The sequence below is a fragment of the Ovis aries genome, chromosome 1 (genome assembly GCF_016772045.2).
Source record: "Ovis aries strain OAR_USU_Benz2616 breed Rambouillet chromosome 1, ARS-UI_Ramb_v3.0, whole genome shotgun sequence".
In the NCBI taxonomy this organism is placed as follows: Eukaryota; Metazoa; Chordata; class Mammalia; order Artiodactyla; family Bovidae; genus Ovis; species Ovis aries.
In genome coordinates, this window is record NC_056054.1 from 142,935,900 (window position 1) to 142,956,783 (window position 20,884).

The 20,884-nt window shown below is 36.2% G+C and overlaps 1 protein-coding gene across 6 annotated transcripts in view; it reads left to right on the top strand.

Moving 5' to 3' along the window:
- The window catches only part of NRIP1 (nuclear receptor interacting protein 1), a 99,633-nt gene that overhangs the window by 13,741 nt on the left and 65,008 nt on the right, over positions 1 to 20,884 (top strand). For all 6 annotated transcript variants that reach the window (XM_042230194.1, XM_060404029.1, XM_004002823.4 and 3 more), the window contains exon 2: positions 5,973 to 6,054. The gene's annotated coding sequence lies outside the window, so the exon portion shown is untranslated. The remainder of the gene's footprint in view (positions 1 to 5,972; positions 6,055 to 20,884) is intronic.

A 20,884-nucleotide genomic window follows, 5' to 3' on the forward strand; every position in this document is an offset into this window, starting at 1 on the left:
ATAATGTCTCATTTAAATTAATATTAAGGATAGCAAGGTCCTATTCAGTGTCCTGGGATAAACCATGATGGAAAAGAATATAAAAAAGAATGCATATATATGTATAATATTAGCATTAATATCCTTTGCAGTGAAAAAGGTGAATGAGACTCTGAATCATTAGGTTGCTGCTGGTTGGCTCAGTGTTTGTGTTCTGTTTGACTGCTCATTTACCTGCATATATTACGTTTTATACATCCTTGTGTATATTCTTTCTGATGATGCCATTTTTATTTTTGGGCACTCTAGTAAATGTGAATAACAGTCCATTTACATACAGGTGTAAAAAGGATATTTTTAAAGATAATCAGCTTTTTCCAATGGGGATAAATAGCCAGTTGTAGTTGCTTTCTGTAGCTTAAGTCATTTGCTTGATTCAGTACTTGAATGAAGCATCAGTAAACAACAACAAAAAAATTTGTTCTCGTACCTATTGCCTTGGGAGTGTTACAGAATTTAGCAGTTCCCTCAGATGACCATTGTTCCTTTTAAAAAGAAGAAAAGAGTGAGTGGATAGAAAGTTTTGGTTTGGAAAGGAAAGATTACCTCAAAACTGATGTTGATATGCTCATTGATTTTGCTTTAAGCTTATTTGTGTAGTGAATTTTAGTGGGTGGTGAAAAGTGGTAATGCGTTAAAAATATTAGTATCCTTAACATGCTCCAGAGTGGCTTGACTATAAATCGGAGACATGGAGAATAGAGGATCAGTGTTAAAGATTAGATAACTTTCAGTGTGGTTCAGCTGAAGCTGTGAAATAGGTGAGTCATTTATTGCTTTCTGGTCTCAGTTTGTAAAATAAGGGGGTTGGACCAAAATGAGGATTCGGTTCTTCTTGACTCTGTCAGAATCAATATCACTTCAAAAATGAGGTTTCACTGTCACATGCATTGAGTAGCAGGGTGCATAGAACTAAGGGCTGTGAGGATGTCCCTTATGGTTTTTGAGCGTGGCATTTAATATTTTACAGCAAAGTTTTTAGTTTAACATAATTGAACTTGTACTAGATAGGGTTAATAGGCTAGAACAAAAGGTCACAGCATAAGGCATTAGGCTTAATTAAGGGAGAGCAGGAGTGGCAGGAGTGTGTGACAGTTAAATGGGTTTCCCACAGACTAATGTCGGTTACAGTGCAACCATGCCTCAACTTAAGTGGGTTATTTTGTGCAAAGGGCAGCAGTGATTAGCAGTTTGACATGCCAGACACTTCTGGCCAATCCCATCTGTTTTAGAGGTTAAAAAAGCACACCTTTATGAGCTGATGGACTGATTTGTGTGCCCGTCTGGTAAAGATTAGAAGTCCAAGGCCAATGCAGTAAACGTCAGTTATAGAATATCGTACTTTCTTCGTTGGCTCATTGTTTTAACCGTCAACTGTTTTATAATGGGGGAATAACTGCTGTTTATGGAGTTGAATGCAAGATGGGTGGGGGAATGAACAGGTGAGAGAGGAAGAAAACTATGTCCAAGACAGAATTGTCAATTAACATGTTCCGGAGCAAGTGTTTCAAATGGAGATGTGACTATTCTACATACTCCATCTTATGGAGTGTTTCTGGTCTGTTCCTTACAGTTGTTGAGTTACAGTGTCCTTTTTTGAGAGTTATCTGAGCAACCTATCAGTGCAGAATATAATTTTATACTCAGAATTGATAAGTTTTTTATTTAGGTACCTCTTTTTTGGGCAAGATGTGGATCATTTACCTCCATACCATATATATATATATGGTTGTAGTTCTTTACTTATATAAAGTGTAGTGTTTTGTTCACTGACCTAGGGAGGTAAAGGAAAAGAAGAGAGAATGAAAAGGAGAGCACACACCTGTGTACTTGCTACTTGGGTAGGATATACTGTGAGGCTGATACATGCTGTGACATGAAGTATGTCCCAACCTAGGCTTGAACTTTTTCCTTCAGTTTTGAGAACTATAAGAGTGCTGCCTTTAAAAGTTTATTTTCAGTTCAAAGTTGTAGCTTATATGAAGACATACAAAGGCTAGAATGTGGTTATAAAAATTGGTTTTAATATAGTCTAATATCCAAGGAAAGGAAAACCTAATTTTATATGTATGAAAGAATTTTAGATAGACATTATGATGATAATTAGTAAGCTTTAAGAGCATGAAGCATTCAGTCTTTTGGATGGGTAGAGGGAAGTGTTTGAGAAATAACAAAATGTTATCCTGTTTATCAGAAATTTTCATAAGCCTGAGATTTGAAATTAAAATTGTGACCAAGAGCACTGGAAGTAATATTTGAAGTTGGGGTTGGCCCCAGTGCTTTTATCCTTATTGAAATATGTGAACCATGAATTGTTTGTTACATAGTTATACAGATTGTGTGTGTGTGTGTGTGTGTACGCGTGCCTGTGTGTGTGTTAGGTCGCTTCAGTCGTGTCCTACTCTGTGTGATCGTGTGTGTGTGTATTCGGTCGCTTCAGTCATGTCCTACTCTGTGTGACCCTATGGACTATAGCCCACCAGGCTCCTCTGTCCATGGGATTCTCCAGGCAAGAATACTGGAATGGGTTGCCATGCCCACGTTAAATCCTGAATTGTTTTAGAATTAAAATACCTAAAGATATGGTCACTGAAAGTTATATGTGAATCATAATAGTAACTAGTACATTTTAAAATACATGTATGCATTTATTTTTACTACTAAGCTATTCCAAAGTGAACTGGTTTAACTTTTAGAGAGAAATTGAGATATGTTATTTATCATTTTAAAAGGACAAAGTGACAGCAAGGTGTTGGAGTTGGTTTAGGAATGCAGTACTTAAAAATGTTTTCATCTGTATGTTCTTTGTGGAGTAACATCAGTTGAAATGATTGGGATCTAATATAGATTTACATGGAAAGAGTCCTGCCCTTTTAGGTAGGGAGAAAAGGTGAAGGGGCATACATTTTATATTATTGCTTCTTTTTTTTTTTTTTTTTGGCTAAATTGTTTTTAAATTACAGAAGTTTGGCTTGAGTAGTATAAAAGTGTTTTGGTATAATAGTATTAATACATTAAATGTAGGAGATTTATCTAATTTAATGGACAGAAGCTTCTTAAATGAATCTCCTGGTGATGATATATTAAACCTAAAACAAATATTTGAGGTTCTGTATTTGTATTGATAGTACATTTTAAAAGTCTGTAGATCCTAACCTTTTAGTTTCCTTCTGTTTTCTCCAGTAAATTCAAGGGCCAATAACATCTAGTTTGTGTTACAATTTTACTAAAGACTTATTTTGTAGGATTAACTTGCTTTTGTCTGTTATGATATTATAAGGTTTTGAAGAATACACATTGTCCCTTGTAATTTCTGGTAGCCAGTTTCTATCAGCCAGTTTTATTTCTTTACTTTCACTAATATGGTATTATTGGCTTTGAGATATGTAAAAAGTCTGCTCCTCTAAGCAAATTAGTTGAATATATGCTTAGGTTGTGAAAAATGAAAGCAGAAATGCTTAATATACTTAACTTTCTGTGTTTGCAGTTCTTGTCCTAAAAATTGTTATAGCTTTATAACCTGACTTTCAGTTGTTAGAAATTTTTTTGAACCATTGGAAATAGTAATAGCCCTGTTCCATGTTTTGATCTTTAGTGTTGATAAGGCATAGAATTGTCCTTTGCCTCTATTCAGGGAGATAGTCTTTAATAAAAGAGCCGTAATATAAGATGGATTTAGCAAATACATATTCTTATTATATTTTGTATGTGTATTTATAAAACCGGTATGTACGATTATATATGATACATTTCAGATAGAGATGTTAGAGATGGCTGCACCTGTTGACTGCATCAAGCCTTGGGTCTCTCCTAAGGAGGCAGGGAGCAGGCCTCCCCACTGTCTCAGTGCATCATTCCTCCTTGGTAAATTGCGTACATTTTGCTCTTTTGTATTCTGTGACCTTGCAGTCAGTGACTTCAGCCCAGAATAGTTTCAAAGTCATGTAAATGAATGCAATTAAGGTATTGCTTATCATCTTACATAGTTCAGATGGAACTTTATTGGATAGAGAGGTTTGTTTGCTGTATGAGGAAGGTCAAAGTAAGGTTAAATTTTATTACATAAAATGATTTGGTAATGTTTTTATTTAGCTGCTGAAAAAGTAGTGTCCTAATAGGAAATGATAATGCTCTTTTTTGTTTTTAGTCATTAAGCAGTCTCTTCAGGGTTTTTTGTTATTGTGTTTCTTTTTCTTTTTCTTTTTCTCCTCTATTTTAAGGTGATAAGTACTTCTCTCCTAATAAAGTTTGGGGAACATTTTGCCTTTAGTTATGATTCGAGCTATTTTTGAGTTACACATTAGGTGACATTCCTTGCTGCTGCTGGAGGGTAGCTTAGGAGCTGCTGAGCTTAGGAGTGTGCTAAGAGAGTGTGCTAAGAGAGTTTGTGTTAATGCTCAGTTACCATGCCAGTTGGTGCAGAGTCCCAGTTCACTAGGGCAGAAAAGAGCCCTGCCACCCAGCTGGCTGAGTGTTGTAGGGATTGGGAGAGTATTGACTTAGATGCCAGGAAAGTGTTGCTAAGGCAGACTGAGAAAGGGAGAAGGAGAGCGTTGGAGAATGGGAATTGAGTATGTGTACGTATGAAGCGTGAAATTTTTAAAAAAGGTGAGTCTTCTCCACTGTGGTTGGCTCATGTAACTACCTGCTTTTGTTTGCTGATCCTATTTTTCCTTCAGCCTGATGTATTAGTTGATAAAGTCTCTCAGATTCAGTGACTCATAAAGCAGACTTTACTCAGCATCAGCTCTGTGCCTTGCACCATACTAGGTCCTGGGGGATACAGAGAGGAATGAAGGACTCACAGTCACAGGGGAGTAACAGGAAGCAGGATGCACAGTGACCAGAGGCAAGGTGGTTAGAGAGCTGCTTGCCTAGGGTGTCACAGAAGCATCACTCAAAAAGCTGTATAATCTGTGCATGGTTTTAAGGAGACTGAAGGGTACTAATGAACTAATGATGAAAATGCTTCATTTGGGGAGTTTAGGGTTTAGGTTCATTTATTTATTTGTAAGATAAGCTATAATCCTTGAGAACCAGTCTTAGACTGTGGGATTATTGTTATTGTTGTTCAGGCACTCGGTCGTGTCCAACTCTTTTGCCACCCCGTGAACTGTAGCTTGCCCAGGACTCAAACCCTCATGTTCTGCGTGGCAGGCAGATTCTGTTCCGCTGAGCCAACAGGGAAGCCCAGGGGTAGGAACTGAGAACTGTATGTCAAATGTGAATCTGACATACATACCGTGGCTGGTGTGAGTGGAGTGCTGCTGTGAGGAATCTTGGAGTTCGCCCCATACTTGTCTTATCATCAGCTGGGCTCACTGTCCACTGGCCTATTGGTCAAAATACAGTTTCCTCAGCCACCGCAGTGTTAAAAGGGGGGCTATGGGCCTTGCTAGCCTAGAACTTTTTCATCCGCTCTTTTGTTCTTATAAGTATAAACTGTTCCACATGTTGATGTCATTCTATATCTAGGATGATTCTGATTCCAAGTTTAGTATTTTTTGTTTCTAATGGTCTAGGGGGGGTAAATGAGGTATTTCAACTCTTGTGTTGACTACCAAGTAATTCTAATACTTTTCTCCCAGAATCTTTGATCATAATTCCTCTTGGTCATTGACATTAACTTCTTCTATAGTTGAGAATTGATGGAAGAGTCTTTACACAGTGTATAGACAGATAAGTAGTACGTTTTGACGTAAATAATTTTGTAATGCATATTTGTTTATCACATGTGATCAACAACCATGCCTAAGGAAAATGTCTATAATTAAGAATATTTCTTTACTTATAATACATCTTTTTTTGGGGGGGGTCATTTTTTCAGATTTTTTTTTTTCAGTCACTAGTTAAGATTTAATTTTAAAAGATACTGTTAACATTCTTTGAGATAAGATGCACTTGAAGTAACATTTCTTTTTATTAATTTTCAGAGAGTGCTTGGATTGTGAGCGATTTAAGAACTCTGTTCTCAGGACCCATTACTTTAACATTGAGGAGAAACACATCCAGAAGGTATGTATTTTGCCTCATTGCTCCGCTTTTTAAAACGTAGTTAAGCCTTTTCAGTTATAGGGAAGAAAGAATATTATGCCATATTTAGTTTATTTTTCTTATGCTTCAGAGATTGATAACTGAGTTGCTAGACATTTGTAACAGAGGAGAGGGATATATTTCAGTGTTGGTAAATTCTGAATTTTGTATAAGCACAGAAATCTGGTTTAGATGGAACCAGTTTTGCCTTTTTTAAACATCTGAGATACTTACATTTTACCTTTAGAGCACAGTACTATTTTAAAGAATGTTTTGATTTGAAAGTGAGTTGTAAAAAATTACTGTTAATCTGAAACGGTGTGAAATATATGTTAAATATGCAGGCAGTCTTCAAGTTCTTTGTGCCTACATAAAATTCTACCTTTTAGAACGGGGACCAGCTATCATCTGTATTTCCATCAGTCTTTCATCAGGGTCCATGGAAATAAACAACCAGGTCACCTGACTCCTCCTCTGAACATCCATCTGCTGAATTCCTCTGCATCATCACATGTGTCTAGGTTGGTGCAACAGGAATTCATCTGCTCCATAGGCCCTGCGTCTCAGGACATGTGATATATTCCTGGGAAGGAAAGATTTTAAGATTGTCAGTGGGTAAACTTACCTGCTTTGTGTTTCTTCCTTTACAACCCCAAGACCCCACGTGGACTTACCAGCCAGTTTTGCTGAGGTCAGTGGTGAACATAGGTCCCCTTCAGTCACATCCCAGATTTCCTTCTCGGTGTCCTCCTTCATATCTCCTGTAAGCATTGTGGTGGTCTTTTGAAAAACTTGGCAGCTGTCTTGCTAGAATAGAAGCTGATAAAGGAAGAATGCATTAATACATTTAATAAGATAATATATTTGTTAAGGTTGTAGTGATTACAGGTGACTATCGACTGAAGATTGGTCAACTTCTGGTGTCAACCTCTTTGAATCCATATGACTGTTAACTGGATAGTCTTGATTTATATTCACACGAAATAACACAGAAGTCAGTTTTACGAATTTTCTTATGTGATCACTTGTCAAGTACTATGAGTTTGTAGAATTGGATCAATATAGTCTTTTATATTTCTATAGCACAGTATATTAAACTTTGTAGGTTTAAGGTTATTCACTATTAACAAAACAACATTTTCTGCCTGTTCCTGTCAGATGGAGAGGGTAAAAGCAAATAGTAAATCTAAATAAACATTAGAACTGTAAAAGAACTTCTAAGTGAACTCCCAGATAGTAAATTTAATTTTTATATATACTTTATCAGTGAAAGAGGATATGATTTGAAAGCCTAAATTTTGTGAAATTTAAAGTTATCTTTTTAAATTGAAAGTTAACATATTACATACTTAAAAATATAAACATTCAAATAGTTCATAAGTATTATAGAGAGGTTTCCTATACTTTTTAAAGCCATTGTAATTTATCTGTTTATGAAAATTCATCAAGTAATTGCAAAATTAAGAGTAGGTTGAATAGAATTGAACTGGTTATTAGCTTTTATTAAAAAGAAATTGCAAAGAAATTTAGTTGCAGGGTTGAATAGAGAAATTCTTATGTAAATTTTGAATAGAAATTGCTTTTAAGTCATTCTTTTGAAAATAACTTAGGTCAAGCTTCTTAAAAAATAATTTCTTATATTAAAAAAAAAACAAAAAACATTTTACTGAAGTCTAACTTCATATAGTCAACTTGGCACTCCTATTTGCTAGTTCAAAGATTTTTGGCAACCCACTCCAGTATTCTTGCCTGGGAAATCGCATAGACTGAGGAGCCTGGCAGGCAACAGTCCATGGGGTCACAAGAGTTTGACATGAATGAGTGACTACACCACCACTGCCTCCCTGCATAACTATACTCTACCCCAGAAGGTTCACTGGGGTCTGTCCTGGTCAGTACTGCCTCCACCCAGCAGAAACTGGTCTTTAGCATCTTACATCTTGGATTAGTTTTGCTTATTTTTGCACTTTATACAGTTGGAATCATATAGTGTGAACTCTTTTGTGTCTGACTTGTTTGATTAATATTATGTCTTTGAGTCATCCATGTATATATCACCCCCTTCCCCACTGCCCAATCGTGTATATTCCATTGTATGATTATACTATCCTTTATTTCTTCTACTGTAAATGGACATTGAGTATCTTACCAGTTTGGGGCTAAAATAAGGTTACTGTGAATGTTTTAAAATGTTTTGGTAGAAATAAGCATTCATTTCTGATCAGTGTATGCATAGGGATGGAACTCCTATGTGACAAAATATATATGTCTAACTTTATAGTAAATAGATACCTAGAGTGCTTTTAAGGATATTTAGGAACTGTCAATCATTGTATCTTTTATTAATGATAGCTCTTATTATGAAATGGACTTATTTTTCTCTAGCTTTATGTGAACTCTAAAGTTGTTTTTCTAAGAATTATGAAATTTTCCTATCTGTTAAAATTAAGTAGCGAGTTTTCTGATTCCATTATGTGTTTGGTTTATGAAACTTACATCTGTCCTAACCCCACTGGAAGCAAATAAGACACAGAATCCTCCTATATATACTTATAACTAAGAAAATACTGAAATGGATTTTGAAACAAATTGCTCACATCATATAATGAAGCCTTTTTCTTTATTGTTGAATTTTTGGTAACCTCTGGCTATCTAAAATCATGGATATGTGTGAGTAACAAAGCAGTACTTCCACATTTATGATGAATGTTTCTTGTGACCTTTATCTGGGTTTGTATTAATCTGCTTGGTGATTAAGTGAAATTATTCACTCTAGAACATAGGTACTTGAGAAATTTTATATTAATCTTTTTCTCAGTCTTTTTTATAGAGCAGAGCTGTTCTATTAAACTGTAATGTTAGCTCAAATTTTAAATTTTCTAGTGAGTGAAGTAAAGTCGCTCAGTCATGTCCAACTCTTTGCGACGCCATGGACTATAGCCTACCAGGCTCTTTCCGTCCATGGGATTTTCCAGGCGAGAGTACTGGAGTGGGTGGCCATTTCCTTCTCCAGGGTTTCTTCCCGACCCAGGGATCGAACCCAGGTCTCCCGCATTGTAGGCAGATGCTTTACCATCTGAGCCACCAGGGAAGTCCTAGTAAGGCATATTAAATAAAAGTAAAAAGCTGATGAAGTTTGTAAAATATTTTATACTGATTATCTACAAAATATTATTTCATTGCATAATTAGTATAAAATTATGAGATATTTTACATTGTTTTTCTCATGCTAAATTTTTCACATTAAGGGTATATTTTCACTTTGTATCTCATTGCAGTTCAGACTAGTCACTTTTAAAGTACTCAGTAGCCACATGTGTCTGGTGAACAATAAATTTATAAAGTTACATCTTGGATGTTTTAAAAAAATACTGCTTTAGTTAAATTCGTATCAGTTAAAATATACTAAAAATTCAATGGAAAGATTTCATGCAGATGCTAATATGGTATGTTTCAGTAGGTCTCAAACAGCCTGTTTTTCCTTCCATATAGGAATAAATTACATTTTAAAAAATGACACAAGATTAATGCAATTAGCCTGCATTTTGGGGTCATTTGTGTGAAAAATGCATGTCTTTAAACTGTAAAATCAAAATGTCAGATCCACATTGTCTGTCCTCTAGGTTATATGCTAGTAGAATTTTATTTTTTTTAAGCATGGCTGTCTTAATTTTAGTGTGATAAATTGACGTATGATGTAACTTCACTATCTTCCAAGTAGAATAGGGAAGTGAGTGAAGTCGCTCAGTCGTGTCCGACTTTTTGCGATCCCCATGGACTATAGCCTACCAGGCTCCTTCATCCATGGGATTTTCCAGGCAAGAATATTGGAGTGGGTTGCCATTTCCTTCTCCAATAGAGCAACTCAGAAAAGGTTGTATACATATAAATGTACCTATGACTTTGTATTAATTAGGATATTCAAAGAATACCTAGATTTTGAGAGTCAATGTTTATTCATGAGTATATTTGCCAAGTGAGATGAAGCGAGATCTGTAAGCTGTCTTACTTGAACTTGGGTCAGATTTTGCTACCACTTTGGTTTGCTTTAAAAAACTTTCTAGTGTTCAGAATTTGGAATGTGGATAAAGAAATACTAATCTATGACAGTGGTCATTTGTAGAGGGTTGTCATAAGCAGTAAAGCTTATTAAGCAATACTTTCCATAATTGCATGTGTTAGCAGTTATTTTGGGTTCTTGATATAAGGGGTGTGTGTGTGTGTTTGTGTGTGTGTGTGGTTCCTGATATTGGCAATGTTTCACAAATGTATACTCACTTCCAAACTCATCATTAAATATGTACAGCTTTTTCTAGCTAAATCTTTACTCAATAAAGTGGTTTAAGAAAATGCTGGATGTCTAGAAGTATTTATAAGTGTTTATTGACTAAATAGTTATTGAATGTATATTTTTCACTCCCCAAATTTTGCCTTATGGACTTTCTGAGGCAGGGAGTATTTGAAGGAAGAGAAAACAAAATCTTCAATTGTATTTGTAATAATACATTTTGATAATTTGAATTAGTTGAAAGTAGTGTATTTATCAAACTGATATGTATATCTCAATTAAGAGTACTATGTAGATATGAAGTTTTCTAAAAACAGAGTATAGTATTATGATCGGGTCTTTCATCTTTTGAGTATACAAACATGCATTTTTCCATTTGTTTTATAAAATAATGGTAATCAGCTTGAGAAGTACATCTATAAGAGATACCTTTTTATAGAGATTAATTATATTTTAAAATTACTGTGAATCAGGCAGACCTTGATGGTTTTTAAGAAGTAATTTCTATATAGTGAAGTGAAGGTTGTCTTTCCATCATATATAGATATTTTCTTAATGTAGTTTTTGAAAGTTTCAGTTTTAGGTCAGCTGTAATAAAGTGATCAATGACTTTTGTATTGAGGAATGGTATTTGTTACTCTGGAATACATTTGAAGGAGATGTTCTAAGTGTTTATTCCATTTTAGCATGGGTAACTTATGGGATGAGTTAAGCAGTCTTTCCTGCAAGTCTGTTTGCAAGTTTTGAGCTTTATATTATGCCTTTATACATTCAACACATTATAACGTGACCATAAATGCAAGTATTTCTATAATCATTTTCATTAGAACAGAATTATGAGATTTGATTTCTTTTTCCACTGCCATCTTCTAAATCAAGCTTTAGTATTTTGTAATTGTTATACAGTTACTATAGTAGCTTTCTAACCACTCTTCTACCTTTTAGTGTTTATTATCTAATATGTTCTCCACACTACAGCACAATAAAACTTTCTGAAGAGATAATCATTACCCTGAACACAAAGACCTTTGCCCACAAGCTTAAGGCCAGGTCCTGCCTGCCTCCTGCATCGTATTCCATTTGCCTCATCTTTGAGCATGTTGACTGCACACTTCTTACCCTGCCACAGTTGCGGCTGTCTTCATCTTATATGTGTTGTGATCTCTGTCTCTCTAGTTCTTTTTTTTTTTTTTTTACAAAAACGCTATCCGTCCTGTGATTCATATGATCACCTTAGAGAAAGGAACAAGTGCCTTCTTCCACTCTGTCTCGGTAGTTGATGAGTACCATTCACACAGCATTATTTTATTGATCTTTTCAGTGAGATTGTAAACTTCTAAAGGGAAGGGACCATTTCTTTTATAAAATTGTGATATACAAAGCACCTAGCTTGATGCCTCCCATACACAAGGTAGTAAGTTAAAGTGCTGATGAAAAAACAACTTCAGGGTGTATATACCCTGGAGCTTTAAAAACAATCAATGGATTTAAAAATTCATCCTGCATTGTGTTAGGTAAGTTATTTAAACTTGTTGTGCAGTAGTTTTTGCAGGCGGTTTGTATGAGGATGAAATGATAGCGTGTGTGTCAGAAATCTGTCGGTTCCAGAGCTTGACACAAGTGTTTGTGATAGTACCCAAACTGCGTTTTGTTGAGCATGTAAATTTCTCTTAATGTGAAACATATAGAATGTTGTTCAATATTCCTTACCTGAATGACGGCAAGGTTGATTTAATGTTAGCTGATTGTGTATTCTGAGTTTCTTTACTGTTCACCTGAAACAAGAATGAAAATACAGATGCCTTTGGTGAAAGTAATGAATTACCTTTTCAGAATGATTAGTTTCAAAGATGAATGAATTTAAAAATCTTGTTAACTTTACAAAATTGATCCTTAATTCCTCATATTGAATTACATTAGGGTTAAATACATTTTTTTGAAGGGCATGTTTTCACAGATTTCCATAAATTTCTTAAAGGTGACCCCATCTGCGTCAATTCTCTTTCCTAGAAGTATTTAAAACTAAACAGCTTACCTGGCTTGTGCAGGTTTGTAATAGGACTGAATTTGGGAAAAGTTTTTTTCTTTGATTATGAGTTCTAGTGCTAAGAGAAATATTTTGGAATAACACAAGTTTCTATCTTTCAGAGATCTTTTACCCCTAAAAAGCAAAATCTGAGTGTTATGTATACATGGATGATAGCTATAAGTTAGTTTAAAGAAAGAGATAGGTTGACATTCAGGGGGGAATGAATATTCATGGGACCAGCATCCTAAGCCACGAATACTGTCCTCACAGTGTTTCCCCAGGTGGTGCTCATGGTAAAGAACCACCTGCCAACACAGGAGATGTAAGAGATGCAGGTTCGATTCCTGAGTCAGGAAGATCCCCTGGAAAAGGAAGTGGCTACCTACTCCAGCATTTTTGCCTGAAGAATCCCGTGGACAGAGGAGCCTGGTGGGCTGCAGTCCCTAGGATCACACAAGAGTCAGACATGACTGAGGCGACTTAGCACACACGCAGGCACTGGCATCACACATAGAATAGGCCCTGAAAATGTGGACCCATTATAGTCCTCTGTATTTAAATGCTTAGATATTGGTGACACAAAGTGGTGACAGAGACTGTATCAGTAAGGAAGAGGGAGTGATTGTGGTTTCTGAGTCTTCCTTGTTGTTTAGCCGCTCAGTTGTGTCCAGCTCTTTTGCCACCCCATGGACTGTGGCCTACCAGGCTCCTCTGTCCATGGGATTTCCCAGGCAAGAAGACTGGAGTGGGCTGCCATTTCCTCTTCCAGGGGATCTTCCTGACCCAGGTATCGAACCTGTGTTGGCAGATGGATACTTTACCACTAAGCCACCTAGGAAGCCCAAGTCTTCTTACTCATAACAAAATATATGCAGCTGAATAACATTCTTTTGGCAACTAAATAGGCTTGGGAGGTTAGCTTTATAGGCTGCCCAGGTATATTTAGGCAGTCAGTACAGAGGGCCCTTACTTTATTACCTAGGGTATAAAATTTAGAAAATATTAAGCATTTTCTACTTATATTACAAAAATTCTTAAAGACAGTCTGTATCTATTCTAATAGAAATGGATATAACCTGAGAGAAAATTACTAAAGTTATATTGACAAGTATATTCAAAATATGTGCCTGGAGTTATTGTATTAATGCTGAGTTCTTGCTAACTTGCCCTTTTCATGGTAATTTCAGGAAGTAAGAAATGGATAACATTTTTATTTTATTTAAGTACTCCCGTGAGTTTCTGTTACGGGTGAAAATGTCATTACAGTATTTGTTAGAAAGTCACATACACTTTAACGCTAGTCTGATGAGCACAGAATATTATTGTTATATTTTTGCTTAAGTCTTCTATAATAGTATAGCTTCTCTTCTTCTTGGCTATGTTAATGAAAGATGCAGATTATCATGCTTTTTTCCATCAGAAAACGTCTGAAATGAATATATGTGAACTATTTAAAACATTCAACTTTCAACATTTAAACACTTTTTTTTTTCTGATAGCCTTATCACACAATGACCAGTCACTAGCTTATAAGCTTGTATTTTAAAAGAAAACATTTATAAGGGATTGGATTCCCATTTTCTCATTGGAGAAGGCAGAAGTAGTTTGTTTTCTTTCTTGGTTTTACAAACAAAATAATTAACCCAAGGGATATATTTCTCTGTTACCTCTAATGCAGACAGTTAAAGAAGAGCCACCATCAAGGCTACAGTTCAATACGTGATGAGAAAAATGCTGGTCTTAGAACCGTAAGGTTTATATTTGAGCCATAGCTCTCCACGCAGATTGTTAGCAGATTGCTTAACCTAAGTCTCCGTTTTCTGACCTGGAGGAAGCAGCTACCCATTCCAGCATTCTGACCTGGAGAATTCCATGGACTGTATAATCTATGGGGTTGCAAAGAATCAGACACAACTGAGCCACTTCCACTTCACTTCAAAATGAGGATACGATCTACATCACAGGAATATTCCACAAGTATTGATAAATGAGGCAGTAAAATTTCTTGTCACAAGTATAACATTCTAGAAAGAGAATGTGACAGTGTTGTTAATTCTGTATTTTTCAAAAGAAATAAGTTTACAGATGACCACTCTTTACTCAGTAGAACACTCTTCTAAATTAGAACTTTTTCTTCAACAGATGATGCATTTTTCTTGTTGTTGTTGTTGTTTCTCCTCCACTTTAAGAATGTTCATAAACTCGGGTCATACTTTTGAATGCCTTTCAAATTTGAACTGGTTAGCATCTGCCACCTACTGACCCAGTTCTCTCCATTCCTCTAATCCGGCCCTCTGCAATACGCAGTTGCTTGTTTTTGCTGGGTGATTAAACTGGCCTCAATTTGATTTTTCCAAGGATCTGGATTAATATAGGGTTAGAAACAGCAGCTTCTAAATGCGTCTAACCTATAAAGCAAGGTGCATAGCAGTCAGTAATAATTTTTCCCTCTAGAGAACAATTAGTAAAACCCCACATGGACTTGCTTTTTCTTTCATTGTCTAGCATTTATAGTTTTAAAAGTGATTTCTGTTCACACATTCAGGTTAAAAAACATTTTTTTTAGTAAGTGTGAGTTTGTGAAGTGACTCACCACACATGTAGGTACTTCAAAATGCATGCCTTTAACTACTATTTGAATTTTTATAGATTTGTACTTTTGCTGACTGCAAGAAAATAAAAGGCCTAGTGCCAGTTCTTACTGGGTCAAGATTTTATTTTAAAGTATCAACATTTCCTCAGCTTTTTTGATACTTAAAAAATCATACAGATTTTCCTGCAAAAAGTTTTAAAAGGCTTTATTCCAGTAAGGAAAATTCAGGATGCTTATGCTATGGTAGTAACAAAAACGATATACAGTCACTCTTCAAAAAGACAGGAGTTGTGGTGCTAACCGCCTACCTTCATTCATTTGAAAATTTGAATATGACTTTTGATTCCCCCCCAAACTTAACTACTAATAGCCCACAGTTGATCAGAAACCTTACTGCCAAGATAGCTAATTAACATATATTTTGTACATTATAAGCATTATAAACTATATTCTTACAATAAAATAAGCTAGGGGAAGAACATGTTATTAAAAAAATCTTGAGGAAGAGAAGTGCATAAATCTGTGCTATATTCATCCATATGGTATGTTTATATCATTTCTTAAGTTGAATTATCTGTCTGCATCAGTATTGTCTTGTATGACGTAAAACGCTATAGACGTTATGTGCATTAACACTAGACATCAGGCATGAAAAGATAATGAGAAAAATTCATATTTATTTACAGGTATAACAATTCAGGTATTGATAACAAAGATCAGTATGATTGCTTTATGGTATCTTCGTGTAATCAATACAGTTATTTTGCAGTAGCCCAGCGTATACACTAATGAATGAATCATTGTAAAATCTTTATGGCATTCTCAACTAGATTTATGTTTGTGGGCATACTATATAGTAATATAATTCTCTGAAAGCAAAGTTGTAAGAAGTGCGAAAACTAACACATCATCAATTTTATTTTAAATATCCCTCACCTTATGCCTATCCTGATACTAGGAGAGACTGGTATCATTTTATGCATTCATGACATACTTTTTTCTTATTTTTTTGACATTTCTAGTCTATGTACCCTTACCTGTTGTCTGAAGCTGTTTCAAATTATAAAATCTCCAAACATTTTCCAATATATTTACTGAAAAAAAAAATCCATATATAAATGGACCCATGTAGGGTCAACTGTGTTTGGTGAATTTGTTAATAGAAATTGCCGAAAGCTAGACTACTCTAGAAATATATTTTTGTTTAAAGAGGCTAGTGGAGGCAGTAAGAACTAGTGTATATATGTGTGTGTATTCAGCATAGCTCTGGAGAAGGCAATGGCACCCCACTCCAGTACTCTTGCCTGGAAAATCCCATGGATGGAGGAGCCTGGTAGGCTGCAGTCCATGGGGTCGTGAAGAGTTGGACACGACTGAGCAACTTCACTTTGACTTTTCACTTTCATGCATTGGAGAAGGAAATGGCAACCCACTCCAGTATTCTTGCCTAGAGAAGCCCAGGGATGGGGGAGCCTGGTGGGCTGCCGTCTATGGGGTCACACAGAGTCGGACATGACTGAAGCGACTTAGCAGTAGCAGCTGGGTGCAGAAAATTTGGTCATTTAAAAATTTTTCAAGAAATGATCACACAAATTGACCAAGGAAATTGCTTTGACCTTGTGGAGACTTAATGGGTAGTGGTTTGTGAAACGCATTATAGCAGCACACTGACCTGAATCTGAATCATGGTGTACCCTTACCTGTTGTATGACTTTGGGCAACTCACTCCACTGCTCTGAGTCCCAGTTCCTCCATCTGTAAAAGTTGTTGTTATTCAGTTGTGTGTTTGATTCTTTGCGACCCTATGGACTGCAGCACGCCAGGCTTCTCTTGTCCTTCACTGTTTCCCAGAGTTGGTTCAAACTCATGTCCATTGAGTCGCTGATGCCATCCAATCACCTCATCTTCTGTCACCCTCTTCTCCTGCGCTCAGTCTTTCCTAGCATCAGGGTCTTTTCCAGTGAGTCAGCTCTTTGTATCAGGTGGCCAGAGGATTGGAGCTTCAGCTTCAGCATCAGTCCTTCCAGTGAATATTCAGGACTGAATTCCTTTACAGTTGATTTGTTTGATCTTCTTGCAATCCAAGGGACTCTGAAAAGTTTTCTCTAACAGCACAGTGCAAAAACATCAGTCCTCTGGTGCTCAGCCTTCTTTATGGTCCAACTCTTATATCCATACATGACTGCTGGAAAAAACCATAGCTTTGACTAGATGGACCTTTGTTGGCAAAGTAATGTCTCTGCTTTTTAACAAGCTGTCTAGGTTGGTCATAGCTTTTCTTCCAAGGAGCAAGTATCTTTTAATTCCATGGTTGCAGTCACTGTCCCCAGAGATTTTGGAATCCAAGGAAAGAAAGTCTGTCACTGTTTCCATTGTTTCCCTGTCTGTTTGCCATGAAGAGATGGAACCAGATGCCATGATCTTTATTTTTTCAGTGTTGAGTTTTAAGCTGGCTTTTTCATTCTCCTTTCATTTTCATCATCAAAAGGCTCTTTAGTTCCTCTTCACTTTGTGCCATAAGGGAGGTGTCATCTGCATATCTGAGGTTATTGATATTTCTCCTGGAAATCTTGATTCCCGTTTGTGATTCATCTAGCCTGGCATTTCTCATGATGTACTCTGCATTTAAATTAAATATACAGTTGACAACATGGTCATACGTTTATTTCCAATTCTTAGTTAAGAACAAAAACACTATTTATACAATTATTCCCATAAGAAAATATGATTCTCATTAGAGATCTTATTTATTGTCATATGACATAATTTCTAGGCATACAGCATGAAAAAGAGGGGAAACACCTGACATCCATTTTCACTTTAGTTTGACTTAACACATTTCAGGAAACTGAATATTTGAAAAAGTTTCTGTATTGATTAAGATATAAGTAATAGAATACTTTATTAAAATAGCTTAAATAATCAGTAGATCATCTCACCCAACAGGAAGTTTGGAGTACTGGTGTTTAATTGTCATAATGATGTTATCAAGGACCCACAAGGTATTTTCCATATTTCTTCTCTACCATCATGAGTGTTTTGACAATTTCACTCTTCATGGTTCCAAGAGAGCTATTTTTCCATGCTAGTTTTTTATTTTTTAGGTGGTGGAAAAACCTTTTCTAGTAAACTTCATTGGCCATAACTGTATCGTATGCCTGTGCCTACACCCCTTTTTGGCAGAATAAACATTACTTGTCTTAAGCAGCTTGACCTAATCAATATTCACCTTCTAAGGATAAAAGGGTGAGCATTTGCCAGCAACTAAGAAACGAGGAGGTATGTCTTTGAGAAGGTTGCTTCAGGTCTGTCGCAGCTAGGGAATGTCACAATTTTAGTAATTGCTCCAAATTTTCTTAGGAGATTGTAAAATATAGGGCACTCACGACTTGATTCATTCAATATATTTATTTTTAAATGCCTGTTGAGTTCCTTGGACTGCAAGGAGATCCAGCCAGTCCATTCTGAAGCTCAGTCCTGGGTGTTCTTTGGAAGGAATGATGCTAAAGCTGAAACTCCAGTACTTTGGCCACCTCATGCGAAGAGTTGACTCATTGGAAAAGACTCTGATGCTGGGAGGGATTGGGGGCAGGAGGAGAAGGGGACAACAGAGGATGAGGTGGCTGGAAGGCATCACTGACTCGATGTACATGAGTTTGAGTGAACTCCGGGCGTTGGTGATGGACAGGGAGGCCTGGTGTGCTACAATTCATGGGGTCACAAAGAGTCAGACAGGACTGATTGGCTGAACTGAACTGTATTCCATTTCTTGGCCCTGTGTATAGAGAATTGAATAAAAGGGGGAAAAAATCGCTGCCCCCTTGGAGCTTATGATGAAATAGAGAAAAATATAAAGCAATTTAATTCATGATATCTTATGATCAAATGATAGATAGAAATTATAGTAGAGAAGGGAACATGGAAAGTCTGGGATGGGGTGTGCTTGAAGTTGCAAGTTTTGTCCAGGGAAGGTCTCTCACCCAGAAAGAAGATGCCTTGAGTAAAGGCTGTGTTGATGTGGGAGTTGATGATGCAGCTCTCTGGGGAGATGAGTGTTCTTGTGAAATGCCCTGTGGCTGGAATGGGGTGACTAAGGATCACAGGAAGTGAGGCCAGAGGGGGAAGCCAGGAGACCGTTTAGACCAGAGGAATGACCCAATGTAACATTTTTACAGAATCACTGTGGCAGTTGTGTTAAGTAGACCAAAGTAGGCATTAAAAACAGAAGCAAGGAAACAACTTAGGAATCTATTGTAATAATTGAGGCGATAGAGGGTAACGTGAATGGGAGCAGTATGAAGTAGTTGGACTCTAGATATTTCTGAGGCAGAGCCCACAGAATGTGCTGACGAATTGGATGTGAGGTATGAGAGGAGGAGAGGCCCTGGTGGCAGCCAGGGTTTGGGGCCTCAACAATTCAAAGAATGGAGTTAATATTAACTGAGATTAGGAAGAACAGGGATTCAGTTACTGACACATTTAAATTTGACATGTCAAATAAATAATTGTATAAATATTTCTTGAAGATAGATCAATACATATTTTTTTAAAGGATGAATTTGGTCATTAATAATAGGAAATGGCTTTTAAAAATGTATATATTTAAAAAAAAAACAGTAAGGAAGAAGAGAGTACAAAATGGGGAGCTAAAGTTTTATGTGGAGGGGGTGTGGAGGGATATTTTATATTCCATTGAACAAATACAGGGAAACACTGGAACTGATTTTAAAATAGAATATTCAAAGAAGCATTTATACACTGAGCATTTATCTAGTGCCTACTATATTTTAGTTTCAAAAATTACATGTTAAATATGTTTATCGAATCAGTACCCCAATTTTGAAACCCCAAATCTTCTTAAAAGCACACATCAAAAAAAAAATACACCACAAAAACCAGTGATAAAAATTTAGGGGACATCTGTTTCCTCTGAAAATGGTGCAATTGATGATCCTTCTAAATACATGCATTGTTAACTGTCCAGGCTATCTTCCCCCGACCCAGCTTCCTGAGTATCATACAGCCTGTAGTTAATACACAAGCATATCATTCAGTAGTGAGAAAGTCAGAAGAGAGATGAACACATTGCATCTTAAGGTGAGTTTATCAGGATGAATGGCTTTTCTTTTGAAGAAGAATTAGCCCAAGATATCCTCTAACCAGATTATTGCACCTATTTGCATTTGACAAGGATGCCACGCAGAGGTGCGATTTTCAAACTGCATGCATCACATAAAATGCTGAGAAGCATCTTGTCAAGTACCTTTTTATAGGTACCTTTGACTTGCATTATAGGTACTCAAGAAATATTTAGGTGGAAAATCTTACTTAGAACATTATCATTTCTAATTTATTTTAAAACTTAAAATTGTGGATCATGAAGTAGACATTGCCTGATAAAATGTGCTCTATTCATATGAGGTTGTTGAGAAAACTGAATTCTAATTGTTTTGTCAGGTGAAAAAAGTACTATGGAGTAAACACAAGAAGTTATTTCGTGGGCAAAGAAATGCTGCTCTTTAACTTGGATTAGGCTTTTCTCTTCACGCTTTTGCACAGGCTTGGTGAATATATGATCTTTGGCCTGTATGACCAATGAGGGGAAATGTGCGTATTTAGAGGAGGAATCTGTTCAGAACTGAAGTGTACTGAATTGCTTCACTTTACCTCTTTCCCATGTTAAGTAAGTTTTGCAAAATGACCAGAGTTCTGCAAATTTGCAGTAATTAACCTAGCATTTGTTTGTCTTATTTGAGACGAAATTGATGGTAGATATGAATTAGCCTCATTCTTTGATTGACCAGGCTGTATGTTTTTAATCTGCAAATTTACTTTCAAGTTCTTTGGACTGTATTTCTTTATATACTCCTTTGTTTTTGTTTTGTTTTGTTTTTTGTTTTTG